This window comes from Canis lupus, chromosome 7 (genome assembly GCF_003254725.2).
Source record: "Canis lupus dingo isolate Sandy chromosome 7, ASM325472v2, whole genome shotgun sequence".
NCBI lineage: Eukaryota > Metazoa > Chordata > Mammalia > Carnivora > Canidae > Canis > Canis lupus.
Window position 1 is genome coordinate 57,891,209 of NC_064249.1, and position 16,772 is coordinate 57,907,980.

Sequence of the window (16,772 nt, forward strand, 5' to 3'; positions counted from 1 at the left end):
ATGTTCTATCCACCTGGAATTCTGGGCATGGTACTAGGTTGTGCACAGGCCCTCTTCATGCATTGGATAGTCTTTCCTCAAGCCCAACCCTGGCTCCACCCTTAACTCAATGCCCTGCTCCAAGAGTCCCAACACCTAGACTCTTGCATTTGTCAGGCAGCTCTTCGGAGAGGAGGTGTGTCAGAACCTTGCTGTAGTAGAGCGGCGACTATCTTAACTGTCACATGAGGACTAGTGACATGGAGCATAAGTGGGAAAGGGAGTTTACGGATCATCATTCCTTTTCTTTCACTTCTTTCCCTGCCTTTTCCTCTTTCCTACTATTTTAATTTCTTCAGAGTAGCATTGTCCAGGAGAACTTCTTGAGACATGGAAATGTTCTCTGTGTTATCCAGTAGCCACTAACCATCTATGGCTACTGAGCAAATGAACTGTGGCTTTATATGACCAAGGAACTGAATTTTTAGCTTCATTTAATTTTAGTTCATTTAAATTTAACAACCACATGTGGCCAGTGGTTAACGTATCGCATAGTACAGAGAGGTGAGAGCATCATTATTTTTATTATCTTCTATCTTGTTCTAAGCTGTAACTCCTTTTGTTCCTTGTAAATTCAACTCCCTTTAGTTAAATCTACTCTATTCCTTTTCTCAAATGAGGGAACTCTATCTTTCAGAGTTTCCAGTCAATGCCTTTTGATTCCCTTTTCTTTGTGTACGCTTGTTATGTGAGTTGGCCTGCTCCTTTTTCCTGACTCCTTACTGATCCTATTTCCCAATGCCAACGAGTTAAGATACTTTTAAACACAGGCAGCACAAACCCCTCTCATTTGCGTATTCACATTTTCTCAATTATTTCCTCCAGCCATCTTACTTGTAATTTCATATCACACTGTAACAGAATTGTGCTACACAAGTTGGCTTCTGGTCTCCCTGGACCCCATTTCTATCTGAACATCGGTTGGCGTGCATATCTCCACCTACATACCAACAGTTCTCATTTCATAGAGATTTTATGGAATTTGGGGTGATCTTTTTCTTTTTGGAATTCCCTTGATAAGCTAACATTTTCTCACAGGAATCAAAACTCTCCTGGGAAGGGATTTTCCTCTCTCTTATAAGGCACTTGCAAACTCTAGAAGGTCATAGAAGTTTGCTGACCTCTGCACTAGGTGAATAGATTATAATTCATAATACAAAATATGATTCATTAGGAAATTAGTTGACCTTAGGAGAATCCACAAATATTGAAAGTGTATGAACAGAAATCATGATGACTTAAAGTAACCACTTAAATTAAAGCAATTAACCACTGAGGAAAAGGTACAACTTTATAATCAAAATATATTTTTAGTTTTATATTTTCAGAAAGACTGTTTAATTGACTAGAATAATCTATGGTCCAACTCTTCTGCCTTCCTTTTAAACCAGATTAAGGAAAACCTTAATTTTATTTTTCTCTAGTCAATTCTAAAATAAGAATTTGATAGCACAAAATCTTTTTTTTTTTAATTTTTATTTATTTATTCATGAGAGACACAGAGAGAGAGAGAGAGAGAGGCAGAGACACAGGCAGAGGGAGAAGCAGGCTCCATGCAAGAAGCCGGACGGGACTCGATCCCAGGTCTCCAGGATCACGCCCTGGGCTGAAGGCAGCGCTAAACTGCAAAGCCACCCGGGCTGCCCAATAGCACAAAATCTTAATGTACTTTCCTCTCTATAGAAAGAATATTCATGAACAGGGAAAAATATCAAATTATTTTGTGAACCTCAGGCTCTATCTTAATGCTTAAATATTTTGTGATTAAATAAGAGTGGTCAAAGAAACTAATCTATTATTGTTATTTCTTTAAAAAAATTAAAAATAATTCTAAATGAGCATCCACTGCATTTTCATTGCTGTGCTAGGTGTTGTGGAACATTCAGAATAATTTCAAACTTTGCCCTTACAGAGGTTATTCTGTAGCTGCAAACATACTATAATAGAAGAATTACTACTCCCTTCTGGAAGACGTTTTTTACTCACACACCTATGTATATTAGCTCCCACCTCTATGTACTGTTTGGATTTCATGTGCAAATTTAGTCCTTCCTTTTACTTATAGTAAATTGCCATCAGTTCAGTTCCAGAACATTTTTTATTTTTATTTTTTTGCCTACTATATGCCTTGACTATACTAGGCACTGAGGTAGTAAAGATGAACTTACCATGGTCCTTGCCTTCATGTAGCTCCAGGCTAGCTGGATGGGAAAGACAACAGATTTTCCATCAACATGCTAAATAGAAGTAATCATGCAGTATGTTGGGAACCCTTAGCTCTGTTTTGTTGGAGGTGATGTTGGAGAAATCTTATATTATTAAAGACTACACCTATATGATATAATAAAATTGATTTCTAAAATGCTGAATTGCTTCTTCTTTTCTTTGTAGTTTACCTAAATCAACTCATCTATGCTTTCAAATTTTTATCTTCTTTTATCTCAATATTGCCTGTCTTCATTCCTTCTGCTATAGATCCTTCCAGGCTCTCTTCACCCAGCATTGCTATGCCACACTTCTAAATGTACCTCAGCACTTGCCCTTTTAATCCATTTTGGATTCATTTTCCAGGATAATGTTTCTGAAACATTGCTCTCCTTATGTCATACTTTAAAAAAAATACAGTAACTTCATATTTCCTCCCAGATCAAAATGTCTTTATATTGGAATGTCAGCAGCAAATTTATGTCTTCAGATTATTTATTGTCTCTGGTGAAAACACAATGCAGTCACTCTCCACCTTCTTAAGATTTTCTGCCATTGCTTTTCATTTTTGAAGATCCTGCTTTTGATGATGATGATACTAATAGGTTTCAGAATAATATATTGATTGATATTTGTCTAGGATATTTTCCATTTAGGGGTGTGGGTATAGTCTATGAGCAGTTTGTCTTTTTCAGAAAGTATTGGTGACTACAGTTTTAAAAATTCAATTCCACTAATGTTTCTTGAGGCCTCATAGGGACTGTACTAGTTGTCAGGAGAGAGAAAAACAGGTAATAAAAGTTTCCGTTTTTAAGAAGGCTGTAACCTTGACTGGATCTAAAAGAATTATAAGGCTTGTCTCTATGATAAGCTATATTGATGTATGTGCTGTAAGGAAGGCCTTAATAGAGTTTTATGAGCCCCACAAAAGAGAAATAATTTCTATATTAAGGAAATTGGAGAACTCTTCATGGAAGAGGTAGAATTTGAAATTTTCAGGTTGACTACAGTCTCAACAAATGGAGATGTAGATGAGAAAGAAGGCAGAAATGAATTTGAATTTATCAGGATAGAAAGGAAAATCAAACTGGACCTACATGTTACCATTTGTGAGAGGTAGCAGAGTTGATGCGTTAACAGAATGTAGAGGACCTTAAGTGCCCTGCTGAGGAATCTGGATGATATGCTATGACAGACAAAGAACCACTGTGGGCTTTGAGCAAGGTATGAACCTAGTCAATGTGCTTTGGGAATTTGTCCTGAAACCTTTAGAATGGATAGAGAAGAGACACCAGAAGGAGAAAGATGAATTTGGAGGCCTCCATAATAGTTTAAGTGATGACCTTGAAATAATGTAGTTTCAGTGGGAAAGGAAAAAGGAGATAGAAGTGTGACAAAAGTAAAATAAACAGTACCAGCTGGCCAATTGGATGGAGGCTGGACGAATAAGGTGCTGGGACTAAAGGGAAATGCTTCCTTCCTTCTCACATTAGGTGCAATGGAATAAAAAGAAATCTGAAGTTTTGGTGTAAGAACTAAGAAGTTTTTTACATTTTATCTGTTTGTATTGTTTTGTTCCTCTTCTGCTAATAAAATTCAAACCTTCATTCAAATTTACAATTTGCTAATGTTTTTCCACATTAGCTCTCTCTTCATGTTACAAATACATGTATAATTTGTGTATTCATATATATTGAATAATTTAGAAGTTGCATATATCATGATAGTGTATATCTCCTAATAACCAAGACTTCTGCTATATAAGCATAATTTGTGTCTTTGATGCATAAGTCATCAAAAAGAATAATGATGCAAATGAGCTCTGACACACTGATTAAAAAAGAATACATGAGCCCATAGCATTCCTCATAATGGCAATGGGATGAAGAGTAAGCTCTTCTTTAGGAAAGATTGCCAGCTAATAAATATAAGGAAAAAAAATAGAGTTAGATAATTTTTATAGTGAACTCAGCAAAATAATAACTGGTTCAGGTAAAGATCATCAAAGGGTCTTAATACTATTGAACGAAGATTTGTTGTAATAGCAGGTGTTTACATGATCTCAAAATATATCATCCCACCAACTGATCAAACTAAGCATTGGGACAAACTGACAATGTATACCTCCTTGGATGATGCTATAAAACTATATGTTGTCAACCATATAGTGTTCCTGCCCAGAATGTTTAACCTGAATCATTAAATGAGAAAACAATTAGAAAAATATCAATTTGGGAATGTCCTATAATAAAATGTCCTGCATCCTTCAAAAATATCAGTTATGATATAGAAAATAAAATGGCAGTTTGTACCAGATTAAAGGAGACTAAGGAGACATTAAAACTAGATATCATGTTTGAGTCTTTGTTCTAAATCACAGAACGAACATTCAATGGCAGTGAAAATCAGAAATAAAGAACTTTCTATAAAACAATTAAATTTTTTTGATTTGGGGCATTTTAGCTCTAGGAAATATCATGTTTTTAATATCTATTTTTTCTAAATATTTTTACCACCAGTGTATACAAAACAAAAGTAGGAATAGCATTATAAATTGTTGGCAAAATATAGTTTAATTGAAGCAATATTTTAAAAAATAATAATAAATGTCACAGAGAATATTTGTCATGAATATTCAATAATTGTCATGCATATGTTTTTTCATGAAGTAAAAACAAAAAACAAAAAACAAAACAAAAAAAACATAGCATGCTCCAAGTCAAAAAGTTCAAGGGAAATAGGAATAAGAGATTTTCATTTATAAGTTTATTCATTGACAGATTATAAAAATATGATTCTGAAAATAAACTAGACAAAGACAACAGAAACAAAAAGGAACAATTACACAACCAAAGGGAACAATCTCATTAATTAATATAATTGCTAAAATTTGAAATAGTGTGTTGACATATGGATTTAGGGAGAACATTAAAATCATTATGACTCGTTGAAGTCAGTCTAGGAATGTTAGGTAGATCAATGTCTTACCATTGTAGTAGCTCAAATTAAAAAAATAACTTCCACAGATGCTTTACAAAGCTTTATTTAATTCATCGTTTTAAATGTTTTATTTCTAATTTTTTAAAAGATTTTATTTATTTATGAAAGTCAGAGAGAGAGAGGCAGAGACATAGGCAGAGGGAGAAGCAGGCTCCACACAGGAAGCCTGATGTGGGACTCCATCCCGGGACTCTGGGATCACGCCCTGAGCCAAAGGCAGATGCTCAACCGCTGAGCCACCTAGACGTCTCTCATCATCTCTTTTTAAATGAAAGAATGAATATGAAGAAATAGAACAGGCTGTAGCTTGATACAAGTTGTGTATCATACAAAAATCTATCATGCTACTCAGTGACAAAATGACAAACACATTTTTATTAAATTGAGGAAAAAGATCCCACTGTTATAACTTAATATTTTCTGGAATGAATAGTCAAGTAAAAATATTGGAAATGACTTAAAATTATGGTTACTCACAGATAATAAATTTTCCTATATGAGAATTCCAAGAAAATCAGTTAAAAAATTACTGCAAACAACTTGAAAATTTATTAAGTTGGCTGAACACCTAATTAATAAAATTCAGTAATCTAAATAAATATCAGGGATTATAATGAAAGAAATATAAATAATCTAATTATCAGGGAATATAGTAAGAGAAATATAATAGTTTATAATAGTAACTGTAAACATAAACTATCTCTCATCGTGAAGCAGAGCACAAATATATAGAACCTGCGTGATAAAAATTTTAAGGGTTTCCTAAGGAACATGAGGAAGACATGAATCAATAGAAAAACATATTTTGTTTTTTTACAGAAAGACAGCATATGATAAGGAGACCTCAAAATTCTTTTTTTGTAGAATTTGACAAAATGGCTTCATATTCATGTGGGATAAAAAATAACTGAAAATAGAAATTAAAACTCTAGTATATGAAAAGCACAGTAATGAGTGAACTCAAACCAGGCTAAGGTATTAACCATAATGCTACAATGATTAACATAATCTGGAATCAGAAAATGAATAAAAATGTCAATGAAATAGACTAATGATTCCAAAACTAGATTTAGTGTATGGATTATGAAAAGATCTCTAGTCTGAAACAGTTATTCTTTTCAAATCACTGAGATTTGACAGTGTTGAGGCAGGTTGAGGCAAGTAACTATTAGAATGAAACTAACCTATTCCTTATACAAGAAATTTAGATGGTGAAAAGATTTAAATTGAAAGGAAGGCATTCAGAGAAGAAAATTTAAATACTTTGAAACAGGGAATGTCTATTTATATCCAGAACCCTTAGAGTTGAAGGATGATAAATTTTAGTAACATAAAAATGAAAACATGTACACAGCAAATATACATAAGCAAAGAAAAAAAGAGAAAGCTAGAAAAAAAGATTTTTTTACATGTGTAACAAAGTCCAGTTTCCAGTATATAAAATATATAATAATAATGAGCTTTTGAACAAGAAAAAGTTGGCAATCCAAAAGAAAAATAGGCAGAGGATAAAAAAAGGCCTTTCACTTAAAAGAACATAAAATAGTTAATAGGCAGGAACAAAAAAAGATACTTAACTTTAGTCAGAATTGAACATATACATGAGAAAACAACACCAAGAAGTAAAGATCTTTCACCAATCGGATGAACAAAACATATTCTCTAAAATATTATCTAATGTCCATTGTTGAGAGGGAAGCAGAAAAATAGGAAATCATCTTTTTGACTGAAAGTGAAAGGGCAAGTTGGTAGAATGTTTTGGGAAAGTAATTTGACAATAACTGACAAAAAGTTATACATACACTTTTATGCAGCAATTGTTATTCTCAGAATTTAGCCCCAGATACACTGATAAAACATACACATACAAGGACATTCATTGCATTATTGTAATAGTGAAAAATTGGTAACAATTCAAATATCTCAGAGCATGATTTGTTTAGTGAATTAGGGTACATTTATAAGTGGAAGTTTTAAAAAATGAGACAAATCTAAATATTCTAATATGAAAAGAGATCTAAATTACAGTAAATTGAAAAACCAAGATGTAGAACACTATGCAAAAATATATGTTGTATATACACATTTTTATACCTGCATGGAAATTTTCTGGGATTGTTCACAAAAAACTGCTTATTGGAAAAGAAATTGGAAATCCATTTCCATATTTTATTGTTAGCAGCCTTTAATTTTATAATAAAAGGTGAAGGTATTTGAAGCTTTGTAATTGACCTTTTAGAAATAGGAGAGGTAATCTTAAATGTCCATTTAAAAACAGATGGAGAAACAAGGATTAGAGATATATAAGTGAAAGTTGTCAGTTTCAAGATAACAATGAAACTGTGTAAGTGGTAGAATCACTTAGAACGTGAGGAGAAAGACATGAAAATATCTGAAGAGAAAACTTACATGTTTATGTTTGCTTGGTAAAGGGGAAGAAGAAGAGTTTGCAAAAGAGATACAAAAAGGTGCTTTAAAGATGTGGCCAAACCGGTTCAATCCCATGTAATCTAAATCACAGGAAGAATTTCAAAGTGAGTAATTTCCAGAACCGTCCTGAAGATAAGAGAAAAATACAGCACAAACAGTCTCTTGATTGATTTCCCAACTCTCTGGCTCTTACTTTCCTGTTTGCAGGCATATTCTTCAACCGTCCATTTGATGCATTGTTTTGAAGCTTGGTTTTGTATCCTCGTCCCCTAGATTGGTTTCATGAAATAACACTCTGCAGGTGGATTTATTCAGGCCATTTATCCAAATGCCTACTTGACATTTCCTCTTAGAAATTTCAAATATAGATCAAAGTGTTGAAAACTCATGTTCTCCTTCTTAGAAATGGTCCTTTCACTTTGCTTTTGTTTTGACTTATTTTCATTCCAATTATTAACATAATTATTATATTAGTTTCAGATGTACAATATAGTGATTCAACAATTTGATATATTACTCAGCTCATTAAGTGTAGTCTTAATCCCCTTCACCTATTTCACTGATCCCACCACCTACTTCCCCTCTGGTAACCCTCTGTTTTCTGTAGTTAAGAGTTTGACTTTTGGTTTGTCTCTTTTTTATCCCCTTTGTTCTTTTGTTTTATTTCCAAAATTCCACATGTGAGTGAAATCATCTAGCATTTATCTTTCTCTGACTGTCTTATTTCACTTAGCTTTATACTCTAGATCCATCCATGTTGTTGTAAATAGCAAGATTTCATGACTTTTTATGGCTGAATAACATTCCATTGTGTGTATGTATATATATATATGTATATATACATGTATATGTATATATATACATGTATATGCATGTGTATATATATATATACACACATATATATACATATATATATATACCACCTCTTTATCCATTCACCTATCGATGGACACTTGGGTTTGCTTCCATATTTGGCTATTATAAATAATGCTGAATAAACATAAGGGTGCATATATCCTTTTGAATTAGTATTTTTCTATTTTGGAGGGGCAGGGTTGAAATACCAGTAGTGCAATTACTGCATCATACAGTAGTTCTATTTTAAATTTTTTTTTGAGGGATCTCAGTGTTTTCCACGGTGGCTATAGCAGTTTGCAGGGTTCCTTCCCTTTGACCAGGCAATAAGACCAGCATCTATCTAGTTGTGCAAAACAGAAGCCTAAGAGATATTATCAATAACTTTTTCTTCTTATTCTTCCATTTCTAATTTACCACCAAGTTTTACTGATTTTACATCTAAAGTATCTCTCAAATTATTTCCTTTCTCTCCATCTTCCATCTCTCCATCCAGCTAAGACTCTACTACCGTCTTAGCCAAGAAATTATGGTGCCTTTTACCTGAGATGGCTGTTGTAACTTCCTAACAGCTCTGTATCCCATTCTGGCTAGCCTCTAATATGTCTACTACACTATTGCTGGAAAAAAAGATATTTCCATGAGCAAACCTAAACAAATCAATCTCTTATAGAAGCTTTTAATGGCTTTTAGGGTAAAGGGGAACAAAAGTGAGGACCTTGTATATCTCCTTTGCAGCTATCATAGTTACAAGTTTATGTGTTTGTGTGATTGTTACTCTCTGTCCTCACCACTCTACTGTTAGGTTCATGAGAGTAGGAACCATGCTGTTTTTTCATCAAAATTATATTACTGGAATCTAATACATGATAGTGATCAATAAATATTTTTAGTTAATAAATGAATGAAAACAGAAAGGAGTTTCAAGGGCGGCCGGGTGGCTCAGCGGGTTAAGCGCTGCCTTCTGTCCAGGGCATGATCCTGGAGACCCGAGATCGAGTCCCACATCAGGCTCCCTACATGGAGACTGCTTCTCCCTCTGCCTGTGTCTCTGCCTCTCTCTCTCTCTCTCTCTCTCTTTTTCTCTCTTTCTCCTCACTGTGTATTCTCATGAATAGATAAAATCTTGAAAAAAAAAAAGAAAGAGTGTGTGTCTTAAACTTTGTTAAGAGATTTAAAAGGATGATGGTAAATAGTAAGAAGTAGACAAATTTGATGGTTTGATGAAACAGATGATTACTGGTGAATTTGTGAATAACATGAAGGTGAATATTGTCAAGACTATCCAAAGAGATAGACTATGGAGTATGTCCTGGGAAATGAGGAACAGATCCCCTGAGTGATTAGTTCTGAAGAAAGGCAGGGTATAGGAGTCTAGGGATCTTATTAAGGTCAAAGATATATGTATTAGAAGCAAAAGAGTGAGGCTATAGCAACTTAGGTGTCACCATAGAAACTGATGCTTAGGATGGTATGAATTGTACTCCAGATATTACGTACATGCTTCCTGAGAAAAAGCTCTTTAAAATTAGGGGTCATGCCTGCCCTCTGCTCTCCTAGAGATTCCTGAGAATCCATATATGCCTAATATATGTTTTAAGTTAAATTGAATTAAAGCCCCATTTTTTAGAAATTCTGCCACCTTAATTTTTTTAAAGATTTTATTTATTCATGAGAGAGAGAGAGAAGAAGAAAAGAAGAAAAGAAGAAGAAGAAGAAGAAGAAGAAGAAGAAGGAGAAAGAGAGAGAGAGAGAGGCAGAGACACAAGCAGAGGGAGAAGCAGGCTCCATGCAGGGAGCCCAACGTGGGACTAGATTCCGGGTCTCCAGGATCACGCCCTGGGAAGAAGATGGCGCTAAACCCAGCGCTGAGCCACCCGGGCTGCCCTGCCACCTTAATTTTTACAGCATTTTTTAGACTTGATGTCTTACAGTTACTTCTATGTAAATTTGACTTCGTGGCAACTTCTTGAAAAATAATCAGTATTTGTTGTATCTACTTCCTCATCACTTAAAATCAAGCAGTGATTTAAAAAAAATGTTCTACTGTTGGGCATTTCAAGAATAAGTTTTCAGTTACAGTCCATGAGCAATGCATATTTTTTGGCAATTATGCCAGAGTTACAGCAAGAAACTTAGGAACAGGTTTTTAAAACATGTTTCTGGTTCTTGGGAGGGTTTTTCAGCTTGAGCAACTGCAAACATCATCAGAATTCTGTGATATAATCTAGTAAGTACTATGAAATGCTGATGACTAACCTCTGGAAACGCACATCCAAGCAGTCAGACTTGTATATCGTGAGTCACAGAATTGTGGATTTAGAGTCAGGGAGCAGAAAACTCTGCATATATTCAGAGATATTGATAAAGAAGTAAAGATAAGAGAAACACCCAATTCTATCAGGATTCTTGTGTCAATATTATATCATCAACTCCTCTCAGACTAATATCGAGTAACTAGATTCTTAATGTAAGTTTTTGCAATCAAACATATTTACTTGCATTCAGAGGTATTAAATTTCATGGTAATAAGTGCCCTGCACAATAAAAAGAAATAGGTGGAAAAATTGTTTTTCAAAAGGATCTTAAAGTTAATTCTTAAGTCTTATCTTACATTTACTAAATCCATATTTTTTATGTGGCCCAGAAAATTATATATTAGTTAGTACCCAAAGTAGATTGGATGTCTCTTAAAGTTTGAGAACCTTAGACATAGAAACTTACTAAGAAAGATGTTATTCCTAGGTTGTCTTGATGTGTGAATCACAAATTACAGAGACACAAAGATCTAGGGAGTATCCTATTACTTAAACTGTTAGTGCCAGTTTCTGACATTATCCACAATGAAGAACAACCCGAATGCTTCTGTTAAATAAGAGAAATTGCTTGACTTAAAGGACAAACTTAGATCAAATTCTGACCTTCCATTGTGTGACCTTGGCTAGATTAGTCAATGCCTATGAGTTTCAGTTTCCTCATTTGAAAAATGAAGATAACGAAGTCTGTTTAATAGGCAAGGGTTTGTGGGAATTAAAATAGGGTATGAGAAATCATGATGTATTGGTGGGTCTTCAAGTAGTTTGATAGCAATGAAGTATAAGGAGGGAAGTCTGAGAGACAAAACCAAGGGGATCAGCAGGAGCCATGTTATGAATGGTCTCATCTGAGTCCCTTTGAGCTTCAGGGAGTCATTTGAGCCTGTGATAACAGTTTTGCAAATCCTAGCATATAGTCTCATGGGCTTTATTTTATTAGAAATACCTAAGTAACTCTTCTTCTCTCTCCCTGAACAATTTCTGCCTCATTCAACCCAAGCCTCACTATCTAAGAATTCTGAAGAAGATGATAAGGATGTTGTTTCAAGATTCCTTGAGAACATGGAGGAGAAAGAGATAGTGGTAACCTCCTGACCAGCAAGAAGGGTGATCAGTCACAACTTGGGCACCCTCAGAGGAGTCTTCCAGGAATTCAGGGAGAGTTACACTCATGGGCAGTGAAGCATTAACAAGAATTATTGAGCTCACATTGGGCTAGGATTTGAGGATAAGAATATAAGTGAGATATGTGTGCTGTTAACTAACACTCAGTGTTTTTTTTTATATGCAGGTAAAAAAATAAATTAAAATTTTGCACCACAACTTCTGTGATTACAGTTTGTATAATGAGCACTGGGTATTATATGAGACTAATGAATCACTGAACTCTACCTCTGAAAGTAATAATACACTATATGTTAATTAACTGAATTTAAGTTTAAAAAAAAGAAAAAATTCTAGAGAGAAAACACTAATCTGCTTTAAAGAGTGAGAGGAGTCTTGGGGCTCCTGGGTGTTACAGTTGGTTGAACGTCCAACTCTTGGTTTTCGGGATCTTAGGGTGTTGGGATCGAGCCCTGGATCGGGCCCTGTGCTCAGTGTGGAGTCTGCTTGAGACTCTCTGTTCTCCTTCTGCTCCTCCCCCTCCATGATCTTACTCTCTCTCTCTCTCTCTCTAAGATAAATACGTCTTAAAAAAAAAGAGTGAGAAAAATCTTCATAGAGATGAATCTTAATGGGATATGGAGGATATCTGGAGATGCAGAAAGATATGGGCAAGGGAAGTCCATTGTTCTAGAGGGAATTTGTACCAAAGTCACAATAAGCCTAAACCTGTAGAGGTGAAAGAGGTAGGATCTGACAGGATTGTTCTTGGAGATAGCTCTACTGTGACCAACCATGTTTTATTTAAATCCAAGGGCAAATTCAGGTGAACTTCCTTTTCCTGCTGTTGAGTAGGTTGCAAAGGGCCTTACAAGGATGTCATGCCGCAGGGTTATCATTCTCTCTTTTCTCCACCATTTCCTCCTCAAGACACACCCTAGCAGGTGCCTTTGCAGCCATCACTTGCTTGTTTAGATGAGCCCTCATCAGAAGTATTTTCTGAAGGCCAAGTGCTACTTCCCTGCTATTTGTTTAACAGTCAGTTTACGTTACTCATGTGCAAAGCATTGTAGGATGCCCCATAATAAGCTGTTCCTCCTCAGCACAAGTTGAAAATGAGGCTTCTGATGGGAAAGTTTCGTGTTCATTTTATGTATGTAATGGAATCCAAAACAACTGTCTTAAATGCTAGGTATTCCTCTCCAAACGTTTGTCTAACAATTTATTCTTGTTGCCTATCTTCTTTCCAGAGGATGACCTCATTCCCTCTGTGTGTGTGTGTGTGTGTGTGCACAAGTTGGTTCATGTGTATGTATTGGGGTGTATGTCTTTTCTGCAGACCCTTCACAGTATACTAAAGATTGTCCTCTCATTGCCTTTTGCTTGCCATGAAGACTTTTGGAACTGGAGCTAGATATCCCAGTGTAAAATGTCTAGGAGCCTTTCTCACTAATTCTAGAAATAAGGGCTCTTTGGTTTTGAGTAAGACATTATATGTAAAACCCTGCTTGGGCCAGGGTTCCTCCAAGCCTAGTTCTTTGTGAAAAGCATTTTCACCTTTAGCAGTTCATGACTCTTTAAAGAAAACATTTTCCAGAAACCTGCTTTGTTCTGAGGCAGGATGTACAGTACCAGCATAGTATGATCCACAGTATGGCCCATGGTATGATTCATGCTGCAGCAGGGATCCCACTTGCTCCTCAAAATGCCCCCTCCTCCACCCACACTCAGACCCTAGCAAACCCTCATTTGGTTTAAAAATACCCATCATTTATTAAAACAAAAACATCCTGTCAGTGGTGTACTTTGAGAGAGTGATGGATAATGAATTTATAGAAACCTGAGAGTGAAATTCAGTAACTTCTTTGTTCATGCAATAAATGCAGATTGAATTTTTATTATGTGTCAAGTGCCATGTTAGGGGTTGGAGATCCAAGATATTTGTACGGAAGTCACAGTTCAGAGAGCATGATGCCCTTGTAGAGAAAATTACAGTACTATTTTGTATTTGTATTTATATTATTTATTTTCCTCTGATCAGCGCAGCCCAACCTGTAAGCCAGGAACTTGGCAAATTGAAATTATTGCAAGGAGCCTCTGATATCTTATATTATCCATCATAGTCTGTAAACTAATTGGTAGATCCAAATTTATATATTATCTATTTACTAAATAATTAGTAATATTTCTAAATATTTATTCAAATTATCAGATATTTATAAAAATGATTCTATTTGTAAAATAAAAGTAATAAAATATAAATTAAATTGTTACTTTAATCATTGAGTATTTTCTTTTTTTTTTGAGTATTTTCTTGACAGATATTAATAGTATAAGCTAGTAGTATAATCTAATAAAAAGTTTTTATATAAATACAAGCCACCTAAATATTTAAAAGGAACAGCCAATGCTTTAAAAATAGAAATCACCTGAGAACCACTGACCATTTAAACTATTAACATGAATGAGCCTGACATATTTATCTTGAAACACATAATGAGTAATTCATTAATATTAGGTTTTTTTTAACCACAAGGAATTTTCCAAGAGTTTTGAGATTTAAAATTATTTTTTCATTTATTCCACTAGTATATGTTGAGTACCTACAACTAGATGCTGTGTATTCCACAGAATATTGCACTACAACCTGATAAATATTTGTGAGAGCAATCATTTAATAAAATACATGGATAATATATTTCTGTGCAATTAAACTACTTTCTCATTAATTTTTACATAAAGTTGTTAATGCTTCAAATAAAATGTTATTGGCTCCAACAGATAATATGGTCTTCAAGTATGAATGCAGGAAAAAAAATGGGTGTAGCAAAAATGTTTTTACTACAAAAATTGGAAAGATCTTTCCTTTAATTGACTCTTCGACTTGATGCTTAAATTACCCTTTTACTTCAGATGGTTGATGTGAAATTGTTAAATACTTTTAAACTTCCCAAAGTTCAAAAATTGATAAATGTATTGAAATAATACCTAATAGTATTGTTTTATATTCAGGATTAGTAACAGAGCAAATACTGAAATAAAAACAAATATAAAATCAGAAATTCTGCTAGTGTGGTTATCTGCCCTATATGCAGAGGTAGAAGACCAGAGAATGTCAAAGTTAATGAAAGTACTTGAAAACCTCCCTCACTCCTAAATTTAGTGTATTTTAAATGAAACATTCATTTTGCAAACATTATAAAATGCATCATTCACCATCTTTTGAAACATTTTTGTATTTAAGAATCTTGTATATAGTTTATTGTCCTTGAATTTCAGGAAATTTTAGCACTTAAAACTAAAGATTATCAAAACTTGCTAAAAGATAAGTGGATGCTTCTGTGGTCTGGGGTTATGTCTTGAACCAGCCAATATTTGCCAGCAACGAACAGATGAGTAGATTGTGACGGTTTATCCATCTTCTCAAAGTAACTTCACATAGACTTAATTAAGGGACTATCGCTTACTAGGGGCCATTAACACATCAAGATGGAATTTGCAGAGTCTAGCCAGGTAATGACCTTTCTGAACTCTGACAGTTGATAAATTGTGAGGTTGATATATGCCGCAGTTTCCCAGATCCCCACCTGAAAGCAGTAGTGGGATCAGTAGTGATATATGGTTGCCACATTCTCTAAGATGACGTGAATATTTGATTTAAATGGTAAACCCTTAATTTCAGAAGGATTTGAAATTCGAGTCACTCCTAGAAGCTCAATGGACTTTTACTGCCTAATGGCATATCTGTTCTTTTAGAGATACCTCCCAGATAGAAACAAAACCATAAATGCTACCTCACACTCATGGACATGTTGTGTTGGAATATAACTTGTGAAATTCAGGAGAGATTTGACCATTGTCCCATGTCCATTGCTATTTCATTATCTTACCACCTACTACAGTTGCTTTATAACAATATTACTATTATTTTCCTAAATTAATAGGTCTAGTAAATGTATGTTCTCAGCAAGAACTGGTTAAACTTGTTTTGTGTGTGTGTGTGTGTGTGTGTGTGTGTGTGTGAGGAGAGAGAGAGAGAGAGAGAGAGAGAGAGAGAAAGTAGGCGTGACCCATTAGTGTAACTTTACAGTGGCCCTGTTATTTCTCTGTACCATCTAACACAGAACTTAGTTTGAAGACAAAGCACTTTGAATACTTCAAAGACATGGAAACATTTAGAAGATCAACTGACTTTCTTAAGTGCCATTTTAAAATTTGTAACATGAAAAATGGGTTTTTCTTGGCAATGTTCAAGGAAAGTTGCAGTTAATGTTTTTAAAGCCTTCCTACCAAACCTTTTGAAATAAATTTTACATTGAGCTTAAGTTGCCATATCTTTGGGTCTCAAAGCTTTTCTCCACAAAGTAGAAATGTTCTGGTAGGTAGATAATGCTCCTACTTCTACTAGTTTGTGATTCTGGGAAATAAATATTTTGTAATAAATACATTTTGTTATAAACTTAAAAGAAAGAAAACTTTAGAATTGCATTAAATAAAGCTGCAGAATTAGTTTTTGTCAGTTCATTCCCAGATGACTTTTGTGTAGTAAACCTTTCTATGCAATATGATTGCAGATTACTACTTTTTATATCCCAGAATTTACCATAGAGTATGTACTCAATATGTTTTAGAATAATCAAATCTGGCAAAAAAAAGACTTGTCTAAGGTTAGCTCAGGTCTTCTGCCTCCTGTAGAGCTTTCTTCCACACTGGCTTAGCTTCTCAATGTGAGATTTCATAAACACAGCCATTTTAATTGACAAAAAAAAAGCATTCATATATAAGATTGAAATTACTCTACACTAACATGACAATCGGGATAGT